Genomic DNA, 13,543 nt, shown 5'->3' with positions numbered 1-13,543 from the left:
GATCGTATAACCTACTGTACGTATTATTGAAGATCATTGGCTGTTTATAAGAAAAATCACAATGTCCCATGATTAGGACCTTGTGTTTTGTGCAATCATTTCACATAGCCTGAGGATGGTTTAAATAAAGGTACAAGTACAGGCATTTCACATGATTTCACAAAACACAGGGTCGTACCCATGATTTCCCAATAGCAGTGGTACATAAAGGTGACGGACCCCATACACTTACCACAAATTCCTCGTTTTGCCAATTTCTCCATATGGTACATTGCTCTCCGTTACTGTTTTTTTGTATGATCATTAGCAGGGTATACATGAGGCCAATTTTAGCTTCAAGACACAGGCAAAAAATGAAATAATATATTGTGCTGATTCATTGGTATATTGAACCATATCGCTCGCCGTAGTTTAAAAACTCAGTGTGGATAGTGTTAACAATAACATTTTGGGATTCTGCCATCTATGCACCTTCCCCATTGTATCTCAGCTTATACATTTGATTAATTTATGTTTTTTTCTTTGCAGTGGGATGACGTTTGGCCAATTTGCTGTAGTGGTGGCGACTACAGTAGTAATGGTGGTAGTAATGGCAGATAGTCCACTTAAATATTTTGTCTTGCCCATTCACCCTCCGAATGGCACACATACACAATCCATGTCTCAAGGCTTAAAAATCCTCCCCTTTAACAAGTGACATCATAGCTTTAACCTGGTCAGTCTGTCATGGAAAGAGCAGGTGTTCTTGATGTTTTGTACACTCAGTGTGTACACAATGACTCTACAAGAATATAAATGAAAAATGTCATGAGGTAAGTACAATTACATATGTCTGCCTCACTCTCAGAGAAAAAAGTAGGTTTTACACAGTCAAATGTGACAAACAAAGAACTGTACAAATAATATATTTGTGGCATGAATATTTAAAAATAAATATATTCAAACATTTATCAATAGAATAATATGACAGTACAATAATATGAGATATAGGGTCTGGTCAAAAGTAGTGCACTTGGGAATAGGGTGCCATTTGGGATGAGACCTAACTCTAACCAAACACTATCGCATGAAGCCAGATTTATGATGATTTGAATTTGTATGTTAATATATGGGACACAAACATATTCCAACTAAACAATGGATATAAGGTGTTTTGCAACTAAACCAGTATAAAATCTAGGAATGAGTTATATTTTACAAACACATAAAGGAGCATAATATTTCTGATGGAAATAAACTCTTCAATTGTTGACCACCGTATTCCCTCCTTAGGTTTTATTACGCCATTATTTATAAACACCAAAGAAAGCTCAATCATATGTTTAACATTGTGTGGAAGTCATGGACTTTCAGTCCTTACATCTAAAGTGTTGTTTAAGAATTTAAGAGGGCTTACATTTTCCCAGGACCATCCTTCCTCTGTAGCCAAAAATAAGTGTCTGGGGCTGAGAGGTACAGAGAATTTAATTAAATGAGTCCCCCTTAAATGAAAGGGTGGTATTGTGGGGGACAGATTCACAGCTGCATGGAGTGGGCTTTTGGTGAAGGTAGATGGTATGACAGCTGTCTTCTGAAGCAACTCTTCCTGCTCTCAGGAAGGGAACCTGAACTGCACTTGTCTATTACATAGTAAGAAAAACAAAAAACAAAAAGCCTAATAAAATGTATTGAAGCCATAGTAATCCATCTGTAATGGATGTATGTACATGTAAAATACAGTTATTTGAAATGTCAACTACACACAACTACACACAAAAACAAATAACAATGTAAAAACTATGGTAACTCATAAAAGTTCAAGGCAACAAAACAACATCAGTATAATTACAAAGTACTGTAGTACCTAGGTTGCTCCCTCTTCTGCCTCCTCTTCATCATCACCACTGCTAATGTAGTCATATCCCTTCTGTTCCTCCTCATCCCCATCTAAAAGAAAAGAGGAGTTCAGACCCAAAGCAGTCTTGGACATTTGCCTGAGTAACTTAAGCCTCCCCCAAATTTCTGCGAGTCTCAGTAGACCTGTGTGTCCTTCTGCAGAATGTCCTGTAGTATAGGTACGAAAGAAAGACATCAAATTATTAACATACAGATACAAAATCACAAGACTGATCAAATAAATACATTAACTTGGTGGGAATTGACAGAACAATATCGGGATTTGTGTGAAATCAAACTAGCTGAAAAATGGTGGGTATGAGAGGAACCTGCCATCACTTGAAATCTGGGTCCTAAGGACCAACGCAAATCTGTTCAGAGAGGAACAGTGCTGGGCCATCTCCCTAACCAGAATGGTTTTCTCCCCCAAAAGGAGTATGCTCCGCACGTGCTGATCGTGGACCTTTTTTCTTGGTCAGGGTTGTAACAGATGATCCTGGAACAATTACAACCACATTAATTATGTATGGCCCAAAGAAAACTCCAGCATTCGCTAATTACATTTCAAACACGCACAACTGCTATGGATTTCCCAAGGCCAGATCTGCACTTAGGAACCACTCTCAGGATCAACCAGATTCCCCTCAACGATTTTAGGGAGTGCGCACAGGTGTCTATTCTGTGTTGAAAGGTTAACAAAGAAATATGTACACCTATATCAAATCAAAATCAAATCATATGCACGTGTTTACCAGATGTTATTGTGGGTGTAGCAAAATGCTTGCGATTCTAGCTCCAACAGTGCAGAAATATCTAACAATTTCACAGCAATACACACATCTAAAGTAAAGGAATGGAATTAAGAATATATAAATATTTGGATGAGAAATGTCTGTCCCGTTCATATAAAGGATCGGGAGACAGATGCAGGAATATGTAACAGTTTGTTCTATTACTACCCAAATTACAGCATGCCCTGTTAACTTCTTCGATATAGGGGGCGCTCTTTTAATTTTTGGATAAAAAAACGTTCCCGTTTTAAACAAGATATTTTGTCACGAAAAGATGCGCGACTATGCATATAATTGACAGCTTTGGAAAGAAAACACTCTGACGTTTCCAAAACTGCAAAGATATTATCTGTGAGTGCCACAGAACTGATGCTACAGGCGAAACCAAGATGAAATTTCAAACAGGAAATGCCCCAGATTTTGAAGGCGCTGTGTTCCAATGTCTCCTTATATGGCTGTGAATGCGCAAGGAATGCATCATACACTTTCTGTAGTTTCCCCAAGGTGTCTGCAGCATTGTGACGTATTTGTAGGCATATCATTGGAAGATTGACCATAAGAGACTACATTTACCAGGTGCTCGCTTGGTGTCCTCCGTTGCAATTATTGCGTAATCTCCAGCTGCGTGCATTTTTCCATTTGCTTCAGAGGAGAAACCCAACTGCCATGAATGACTTATCATCGAATAGATATGTGAAAAACACCTTGAGGATTGATTCTAAACAACGTTTGCCATTTTTCTATCGATATTATGGAGTTAATTTGGAAAAAAGTTTGGCGTTGTAATGACTGAATTTTCTGGTTTTTTTCTTAGCCAAACGTGATGAACAAAACAGAACGATTTCTCCTACACAAATAATATTTTTGGAAAAACTGAACATTTGCTATCTAACTGAGAGTCTCCTCATTGAAAATATCCAAAGTTCTTCAAAGGTAAATTATTTTATTTGAATGCTTTTCTTGTTTTTGTGAAAATGTTGCCTGCTGAATGCTAGCCTTAATGCTATGCTAGCTATCAATACTCTTACACAAATGCTTGTGTAGCTATGGTTGAAAAGCATATTTAGAAAATCTGAGATTACATTGTTGTTAACAAAAGGCTAAGCTTGTGAGCCAATATATTTATTTCATTTCATTTGCGATTTTCATGAATAGTTAACGTTGCGTTATGCTAATGAGCTTGAGGCTATGATTACGCTTCCGGATACGGGATTGCTCGATGCAAGAAGTTAAGGCACGGGACAAAGACCAAACAAACACGTATACAAAACACAGGGTTGAGACCCAAACAAAAGAGTGAGGAGTACCTCGAAAAAATACACGGGACGAGACCTGAAAACACAAGCATACAATGATACAATACGGGACGAGACCCGTAATCATCTGCACACTACAAGCGACACGAAAGCCTAAACAACAAGGCACATGTACTCACATGACCAACGGACATGGGAACAATAATCAACAGCCCAATGGTGAACCAAAGGCACATTTATACAAATATAAATCAGTGAGGAAATGGGGACCAGGTGTGTGCGTAATGGCACAGTTCAGTGCCTAGAGACCGGTGATGTAGACCTCCGAAACTGGTGCACGGAATGAGCAACAGTACCAAGGGCTCTGTGACGATCTCAGAGCGGCATAGACTAAGATACAGTAGACTAGAATAGAATACAGTATATACATATGAGATGAGTAATGCAAAATATGTAAACATTATTCAAGTGTTAAAGTGACTAGTGTTCCATTTATTAAAGTGGCCATGGATTTGAAATCAATGTATATATGCATCCTGTAATGTGCTAGTGATGGCTAGCTGATGGCCTTGCGATAGAAGCTGTTTTTCAGTCTCTCGGTCCCAGCTTTGATGCACCTGTACTGACCTCATCTTCTGGATGATAGCGTGGTGAACAGGCAGTGGCTTGGGTGGTTGTTGTCCTTGATGATCTTTTTGACATCGGGTGCTGTAGGTGTCCTGTAGGGCAGGTAGTTTACCCCCACAACTGCGGTTGTGGGCGTTGCAGTTGCCATACCAGGTGGTGATACAGCCCGACAGGATGCTCTCAATTGTGCATCTGTAAAGTTTGTGAGGGTTTTAGGTGCCAAGCCAAATTTCTTCAGCCTCATGAAGTTGAAGAGGCGTTGTTGCGACTTCTTCTCCACACTGTCTGTGTGGGTGGACCATTTCAGTTTGTCAGTGATGTGTACGCCAAGGAACTTGATAGATTTTTCTGCATAATTTAGAGTTATTAATGTAACTTTATTTGTTCTATATGTTTGGCTTTTTAATACAAGGCTGCATGATGAGACTAATGATGATTTGAATAAAGTTGCTTGAAAGTCATGAGCTGTGCAGGCTGTACACACTTCATCAGTCTCACATTCACAATTTGACAAGCACTTGATAATGCCTCAAATTTCACGGCGGCATCCCCTTTGTGTGACCGTAATGCACCCTAAAAAATCCAGGCCTTTTGCGCCCAGTGGCATTTGTGCCCTTGGCCCGGAGTGCTGCGTTGTGCTCTTCTCCCTGAGTGCTGCGTGCTCTGAAACACATCTCACTCACATGGCTCTCCATCACCTGATCGGGTCTTTCTCACAGGCTACAAATGAAAACAGACACATCGGGACGCAACTGCACGTGTCCTTATCCAATTCCGAGGTGCATATTGAATATATTGGAAGAACTGTCCACATTAAATTTTGTCAGCCAACAAGGTGAGTAGGCTTAACAAACATCAAAAGCACTAGCCCATGTCCATCTACTATCCCCCATAGTACTATTCTATTCTGTCCGAGAAATTTATATTCCAAACATATTCTTCCACAGTTGGAGATACGATAGATCACAAATTAATCCAACCACTGGCATCAAAAAATATTTTTCACAATGTGGCTGACACATCAGATCACTATGTTTAGCTTAAAATGTTGATAAACTATTCAGCTATTTCTTCACATTATAAGCTCACCAATGTGCATATGACAGTAGGCTATAGGGAAAACACCATTATCAAAAGTGACAGAAAATGTGATCATGCATGAAATGCTTTTATTATGAACTTGAAACTCATGCGCTGCTTATGTATGCCAGTTAGGCTCTACACCCTTTGATTTAATTTATACATTTCACATTTTTGTTATATTTTTTTACCCCTTTTTATCCCCCATTTCATGGTATCCAATTGATAGTTACAGTCTTGTCCCATCCCTGGTAATTCCCGTACAGACTCGGGAGAGGCGAAGAAACACAACCAAGCCAAGCAACACTGCTTTTTGACACAATGCCCGCTTAACCCGGAAGCCAGCTACACCATTGTCTTGGAATCTATTCTATTCTATTGTCTTGGTGCACTGCGCCCGGCCCACCACAGGAGTCACTAGTGAGCGATGGGACAAGAACATTCCTGCTGGCCCTATCCTCCCCTAACCCGGATGACACTGGGCCAATTGTGCGCCGCCCCATGGGTCTCCCAGTTGCGATCGGCTGCGACCGAGCCTGGACTCGAACCAGTATCTCTAGTGGCACGGGTTAGCACTGCGCCACTCGGGAGGCCATTCTACACCCAGTTTAAAGCGGATTAATGTGCTTCATTTTGAGAAGTTATTTGTCCACTTTAGTTGTGATACAAACCTTATCAAAACATATAGGCCTATTGGCTAGGCTACATGAGGTGTGCGAATATGAAAAGGCATTGTTTCTCTCCTTATGCTGGGCATCATTCATAAGTGATAATATATAATTCACAAGTGATAGGCTAATATTGTCACCCATCAGGCTATTCTTGAATTAATATTGTCTTTACATATACTAAATAACATGTGTGTCTCGAAACAGGGGCAGCGGGAAAAGTACATGTCATCTATGCTTTTCAATAGAGAATGGAGGTGTCACGCCCTGACCTTAGAGATCATTTTAATTCACTATTTGGTTAGGTCACGGTGTGACTAGGGTGGGCAATCTATGTTTTATATTTCTTTTTTTGGCCTGGTATGGTTTCCAATCAGAAGCAGCTGTCTATCGTTGTCTCTGATTGGGGATCATATTTAGGCAGTCTTTTCACACCTGTCGTTTGTGGGATCTTGTTTTTGTGTAGCTGGCTGTGAATAGCCCAGAATGTTACGTTTAGTTTTCTCCTGTATTGTTTTTGATGAGTTGCATATTTATTAAACAGATGGAACTGTAAGTACGCTGCCAAACTTACCCTAGTAAAACTGACTATCCTCATGTCATCCACAAAATTGCTTCCAACACTCTACTCCGCAAACTGGATGCAGTCTATCACAGACTCACGTTTTGTTACCAAATCACCTTATACCACCCACCACTGCGACCTGTATGCTCCAGTCGGCTGTAAATGGTTGCAAATACTTGCATTGTAGCAATATCATAAATAGATGGTGTCAATATAAATAAAATATACAGTATGAACAATATTAATCACGATATCAGTGATAGATGAGGTCATTATATACATACAATCAGGGGTAAAGTGGCTGAGCAGCAGAATAAAAAAAATTGTAGCCGCAACGTAGGAGGGAGTCATTTGACTAGAGGCACTGCAGGTAGAGATGATCCAGACTGTGGTGGAGCCTGTGCATGGTCCTCCAGGCACAATACCAGAGCACAACATTGTTCTTGTTTTGGCCACTGCAGTTATCATAATTCAGGTCCACATGTGTTTCCCCAACTCCGTAGTTGGTGAAGAAATGGTGCATGTAGTTGATGACTGCGCTGCTGCCTTCTTCAATCAAGTAGTTGACTTGTTGTGGTATTCCTTCACAGCAGACACCAAACAAGCAACACTTGCGAGGCGTTAAAATGTAGATTGGACCTGGCTGCATAGGTTCAGAAGGGTAGTGCAGCTGCAAACAACAAAAGAACATTAAGATCATTTACAATTAATTGTCTCACCCTTGTCAATCTGTCTTTTCTCCGCTCAGTGAAATGTATTTGCCTGCCTCTCAAATATGTACATATATATATATTTTTTTAATTATTTTTGTATATTTTTTTGTGTATATTTATCTATATCCATCTATGTTCTTAATCAGTATAAAGGAGGACATGTTGCTTACTTGTTAAGCAAAATCAAAGCTGTAATGCATCCTGATGTCTTTGCTTGCTGGTTCGGTAGGGGCCCACAGAGACAACTACAGGTCTTGACAGGTGGTCTTGCAGTCAGCAACCATCGTCTTGTAGACAGACCGCTCACTCTGAACAGGCAGGAGATGCTGCTCTTGCTTCTTCAGCTTGGCTGACTTAACAGCTTCTGGCAGATTAGCAGATCTGAAAACCTGAGAGTTGTTCCTCTAGCACTGCCAGCACAGGTCTGTCCTCAGCTTCGTGCTTGAGATGTGGGGCAGCAATTTTCTCCATAGATTCCTGAAGGACGACCGCCCGACTACACGTACCTCTGGAAAATACAGAAAAAATGTGAGGTCAATAAAAGTAGTGCCATTCATGTTGGAGGTCAATTAAATAATAATAATCAAAATGTGTTTATGCTTTACATACCAAGTGTTGTCATCGATTCCTTGTAGAGACTCCACACTGCTGCTTTTGTCACATGGGATGGCAGCAGCTTTCCAGCAAAGCGTTTGTGTCCTGGGTGGCGTCCTGGTAATACTATTCCACTATCCTCTGCGTAGTTGTTGATGAAGTTCACCACTCGCAGCAAGTCCTCGTGCTTTAGGTGTAACCAGCCAGCTTTAACTTGGGATCTTTTGTTTAGAGATGTAATGTTAACGTTAGCAAGCAATGTTTTTTTTAAACTAAAATCACAATCCATAGAGTAACGTTAGCAAGCCAGCCATCTAACCTCCGCTAATGTTAGCTAGCTAACAGCACATTTTAACTTGGTCTTTTGTTTAGACATGTAACGTTAATGTTTTTACCTAAATCAATATGGAACATTTCAAGAACTTTGAAAGTTTCTTCAAGTGCAGTCGCAAAAACCATCAAGCATTATGATGAAACTGCCTCTTATGAAAACCGCCACAGGAAAGAAAGACCCAGGGTTATCTCTGCTGCAGAGGATACGTTCATTAGAGTTTCCAGCCTCAGAAATTGCAGCCCAAATAAATGCTTCACAGAGTTCAAGTAACAGACACATCTCAACATCAACTGTTCAGAGGAGACTACGTGAATCAGGCCTTCATGGTCGAATTGATGCAAAGAAACCACTACTAAAGGACACCAAGAAGAAGAAGAGACTTGCTTGGGCAAAGAAACACGAGCAATGGACATTAGACCGGTGGTCTGGTCTGATGTCCTTGGTCTGTCCTTTGGTCTGATGAGTCCAAATTTGAGACTTTTGGTTCCAACCGCTGTGTCTTTGTGAAACGCAGAGTGGGTGAACGGATGATCTCTCCATGTGTGGTTCCCACCGTGAAGCTTGGAGGAGGAGTTGTAATGGTGTGGGGGTGCTTTGCTGGTGACACTCTCAGTGATTTATTTAGAATTCAAGGCACACTTAACCAGAATGGCAACCACAGCATTCTGCAGCGATACGCCATCCCATCTGGTTTGCGCTTAGTGGGACTGACTATCATTTGTTTTTCAACAGGACAATGACCCCAACACACTTCCAGGCCTGGTGTAAGGGTTACTTCACCAAGTGATGGAGTGATGCATCCGATGACCTGGCCTCCACAATCACCCAACCTCAACCCAATTGAGATGGCTTGGGATGAGTTTGACCGCAGAGTGAAGGTAAAGCAGCCAGCAAGTGCTCAGCATATGTGGGAAGTCCTGGAAGCTGGTTGAGCGAATGCCAAGAGTATGCAAAGCTGTCATCAATGCTACTTTGAAGAATCTCAAATATATAATATATTTTGATTTGTTTAACATGTTTTTGATCACTACATGATTCCATATGTGTTATTTCATTGTTTTGATGTATTTTCTATTACTCTACAATGTATAAAATAGTAAAAATAAATTAAAACCCTTGAATGAGTGCACTGTAGATGTGTCCAAACTTTTGACTGGGACTGTATGTAAGTGTGTGCATGTGTGCATGTGTGGGTGTGTGATTGTGTTGGTGTGTGCCAATAATGACCAGTTGCTGTGATATGTCACCTCAGGTCCTCAGGGCTTTAATAAGGTGCATTGTGTGGCAGGTGAGGCTCAGGTGTACACAGTTAGGTTCTCATCCTGATGCTCATCCTACAGTTAATTGATAATCCCCGAGAAGCCAGTGTTTGGAAGATATATTTTCACGGGTGTTGTCAGGCCCGATAGCCGGCAAACCCTGCCAATATATCCTCCAAACACTGGCTTCAAGGGCATTTACCACTTTTATACAATTGGTTAACAACATATTCAAATAATGATTTACATATTTAGATAAAAATGTTAAATTTATGAATTAATTCATATAATTTCATCCTTCCACAAGATATAGTCCCGACACAAATCAAGGGCTGCTACGCAAGCCGGCTGGTCATTCGTTCTATCGGTTCGGTTGCCAGTCATTCAGTCTTTTTGTTCTGTATGTATGGAGACGACCCAGTCGTTCATTCTAAATGTTCCATTGTAATACAGGCTGGCAACGTCCTTATCCCTTGCTTGCTAGCGAGCTAATTTAATCACTTCAAACAGTTAAGCCAGAATAACAACTGTATTTGTATTTGTTAAAGCTGTTTACTAGTGACATTTATTTGGACACATCCATAACAGTGAGGTAATAAGGCGTGATTTTGCCTGGAATAGAAAATGCGCTCTCTCGTCAGGACACGGTTATTCAGAGGACATAGCCAACAACACAGCTAACAATATCACTTCAAACTGAAACTGGAAAGACTGCAAACTAGCTGCACTTCGCTTTGTTTGGACTTTTTTCTATTGACATTTCTTTGTATATACAGTTGAAGTCGGAAGTTTACATACACTTAGGTTGGAGTCATTAAAACATGTTTTTCAACCACTCCACAAACTTCTTGTTAACAAACTATAGTTTTGGCAAGTTAGTTAGGACATCTACTTTGGCATGACAAGTAATGTTTCCAACAGATGTTTACAGACAGATTATTATTATTATCACAATTCCAGTGGGTCAGAAGTTTGCATACACTAAGTTGACTGTGCCTTTAAACAGCTTGGAACATTTCAGAAAGCTCTGACACACACACTTACCCCACCAGACATGCTACCAGGGGTCTTTTCACAGTCCCAGAATGATCAAATCAAGAAAGCGTACAGTATTATATAGAGCCATTATTGCATGGAACTCCGTTTCATCTCATATTGCTCAAATAAATAGCAAACCTAGTTTAAAAAACAGATAAAGCAACACCTCACAGCATAACACCTCTCCCCTATTTGACCTAGATAGCATTTTAGCATTTTTAAATGTATGTAGTTCTGTCCTGTCCTCTGTATGGGTGCAGAAAAAACACTCTAGGAGACTCATTAAACCAGTTGTGAAATGTGATGTCTTACCGTCATCCATTGACTCTGTTCTTTCTCCCAGACATGGACCCACCCCTGAGCCCTGTAAGAAATGATTCCATTTACAGGTCATGATTTAGAACATTACTCTATTCTGTCTAGAACTGTAGGGTAAACTGTGCCAATGTCTTGCATGCCAACCACAACATTATCCTGTCAGTGCCACTCTGATATATAGCACTAGGTGAAAGTATTTCAAAACACATAAGGTCAATGTGGCATCATACACAAATCCACATAAAAATCTTTCAGTTTAAGCTAGAGATATCTGAGACGTCCAGAAATTCTGTCTTCTCACAAAATCGTCTGTAGTGTCCGAATGGTTTGGCCTACACAATAATATCACACTAATAACAACCCTTTGTGCAAATTTAAATGGCAGTTGTTTTGCTTTAGGATCCCCACAGGCCTCAAAACTCGTCTGAAGGCCCCCTCTGGTGCCAGTTGAAAATATTTATGGAAGTACAGTATACAGGTATATATGTCTTCTGTTTAGTGGGGAACAAAAGAGGTTAAATACATATAAAAAAAATGTGTTCTGATATCTCTCACACATAGGATAGACACTTCAGAACAAACTTCATTTAGATTTTGGTGGGACTATGTGTTGTGTTGCTCCATGTAGTGAGTGTATTTGTTTGGGCTAATAGCAGTAAGGTCAAAAATAATTTGACAGGGCTTAAAAGTATGGGTTAAATACCAAACACTGAGGATTTGGAGGTCTATGTGACTGGCAATGACATCTAACAACTATTATAAACTTGACTAAATGACCTGAACTTAGTTTCAGATCAATTTACAGACAAAATGCAAGCGTATGAAAACTGTACAGAGCATCCAATGAAGTTGAAGGTAACACTTTACTCGGATAGTCCATCTGTATGTCATCGACAGACTATCAGTAACATTTCAACTAACTATCTGCTAATCCTAACCCTAGCTCTAACCCTAACCTTAACCCTTATTCCTAACCTTAAACCTAACCCTAGCCTTAACCCTTACTTTAACCCTTATACTAAACCTAATTCTAACCATAACTTTAGCAAGCAGCTGCTTATCAACAGATTGTCATACTATCTGTAGTTCATCTAAAGATGGAAGATCCAGACTTTCCAAATAAAGTGTGACCAAGTTGAATAGTGCCCAGGTTTCATGAGAATAGTCTTTTTACAGTGCACACAGTAAACATAATTCTACAGTAACCTAACCGATCCTTCGCCTCACTCCCCAACCTTTACTATTTCTTAATTTACATGGCTTTTTATAAGTATCAGAATATAGTTATGTGCCGACGGGTATTTTCTGTACAGTACGTAAAACAATGATATGCTTTGTGTCCTGGGGATGTTGGTGAGAGTTGTTGGCTAGAGTGTAGGATAGAGATGTTTTAGCTGAGGTTATGTCCAGAAGTGAAAAGGTATGGATTTGACTTCAATGGTATATTTTTGTTTTTATGCAGGCCTACTGTGAACAGTATAGGGACTGGGTAAACCTGTTCTTTTTCTTAGTGTCTTGATAGTGTGGGAATTACTGGGTTAATCCAAATGCTACGTATCATGTGTACTTTGTAGTCGATGAGGCAAAGAGTAATTTCTTGAGGTACTTAACAACAAACTCCTCCCTTCTAAATGACCCGAGATTCACACCCAGATGTCACGCTATCTAAACCCTATGATTTCTCAATAATTTCTCATTATAAAAGTAACTGGAACAACCTTCAGTTTCAATCCTGTTCTCATCTTCAGCTCCAGACTTGCCACTAGCGCCCCCGGACTTAAAACAACTTCCCTGTGACTAACCCAACCTCAACTCCAGGAAGAGACTCCTGAGGTTGGAACGCGGACTGAAAACTGGTTGGTCCTCATCTTGGCTCTGTTTTTCTTTTATGTGATTCCCAGACTGTGACGTGGAGGTCATTAAAATGATTTGTGATCACAAATGAACATAGAGGTATATAGAAGAATTCAAGTCTCAAATTGTTATTATATGCTAACAGCACAGTGTCAGAAGGAGACCCACAACTTTTTTTCTAGTAGAGAGCTTGAACACACACACCAACATGTATGGCACTCTAAAAAAAAGAAAATATATTGTATTTGTTTGGCAATTGTATTCATTTTATTCTTTATCTTGATTGGGAGCTCATAGAGAGAGGGAAATTATACACATAACTATGTTTTCCACTGTCAAAAAAAGGACCATTATAAAACCAGAAAGCACATACACAGTCACATTCATGGTACTCCGATGAGGAGTACAACCAGACAACATGAGGCTGCTCTCTACTGTTCTCTTGCAATGAACACATGCACACACACCCAGGCACACACCCACCCCCCCCACCCACATACACAAACCATTCCAGCTTGTTGATATACTCTAACACCCGAAAAACTGGCATAAACCACTTTGTGTGCCAAGT

The 13,543-nt window shown here is 40.1% G+C and overlaps 1 long non-coding RNA gene across 2 annotated transcripts; it reads right to left on the bottom strand.

The window, feature by feature from the left end:
- Positions 1-154: 154 nt before the first annotated feature.
- On the bottom strand, positions 155-11,080 carry LOC118359643 (uncharacterized). Of its 2 annotated transcripts, XR_004820722.2 has the most exons (4): positions 10,807-11,080; positions 8,185-8,390; positions 7,746-8,083; positions 155-7,532 (listed from the first exon to the last, which is right to left on the bottom strand). It is a non-coding gene; the product is annotated as an uncharacterized LOC118359643 (long non-coding RNA). The 2 variants fall into 2 exon arrangements; XR_008082954.1 differs by lacking the exon at positions 10,807-11,080 and having other exon boundaries at positions 8,185-9,228.
- Between the last annotated feature and the right edge of the window lie 2,463 nt (positions 11,081-13,543).

This window comes from Oncorhynchus keta, chromosome 27 (genome assembly GCF_023373465.1).
Source record: "Oncorhynchus keta strain PuntledgeMale-10-30-2019 chromosome 27, Oket_V2, whole genome shotgun sequence".
In the NCBI taxonomy this organism is placed as follows: Eukaryota; Metazoa; Chordata; class Actinopteri; order Salmoniformes; family Salmonidae; genus Oncorhynchus; species Oncorhynchus keta.
The sequence above is the reverse complement of the archived record's forward strand: the minus strand, read 5'-3'. Positions and strand labels throughout refer to the sequence as shown.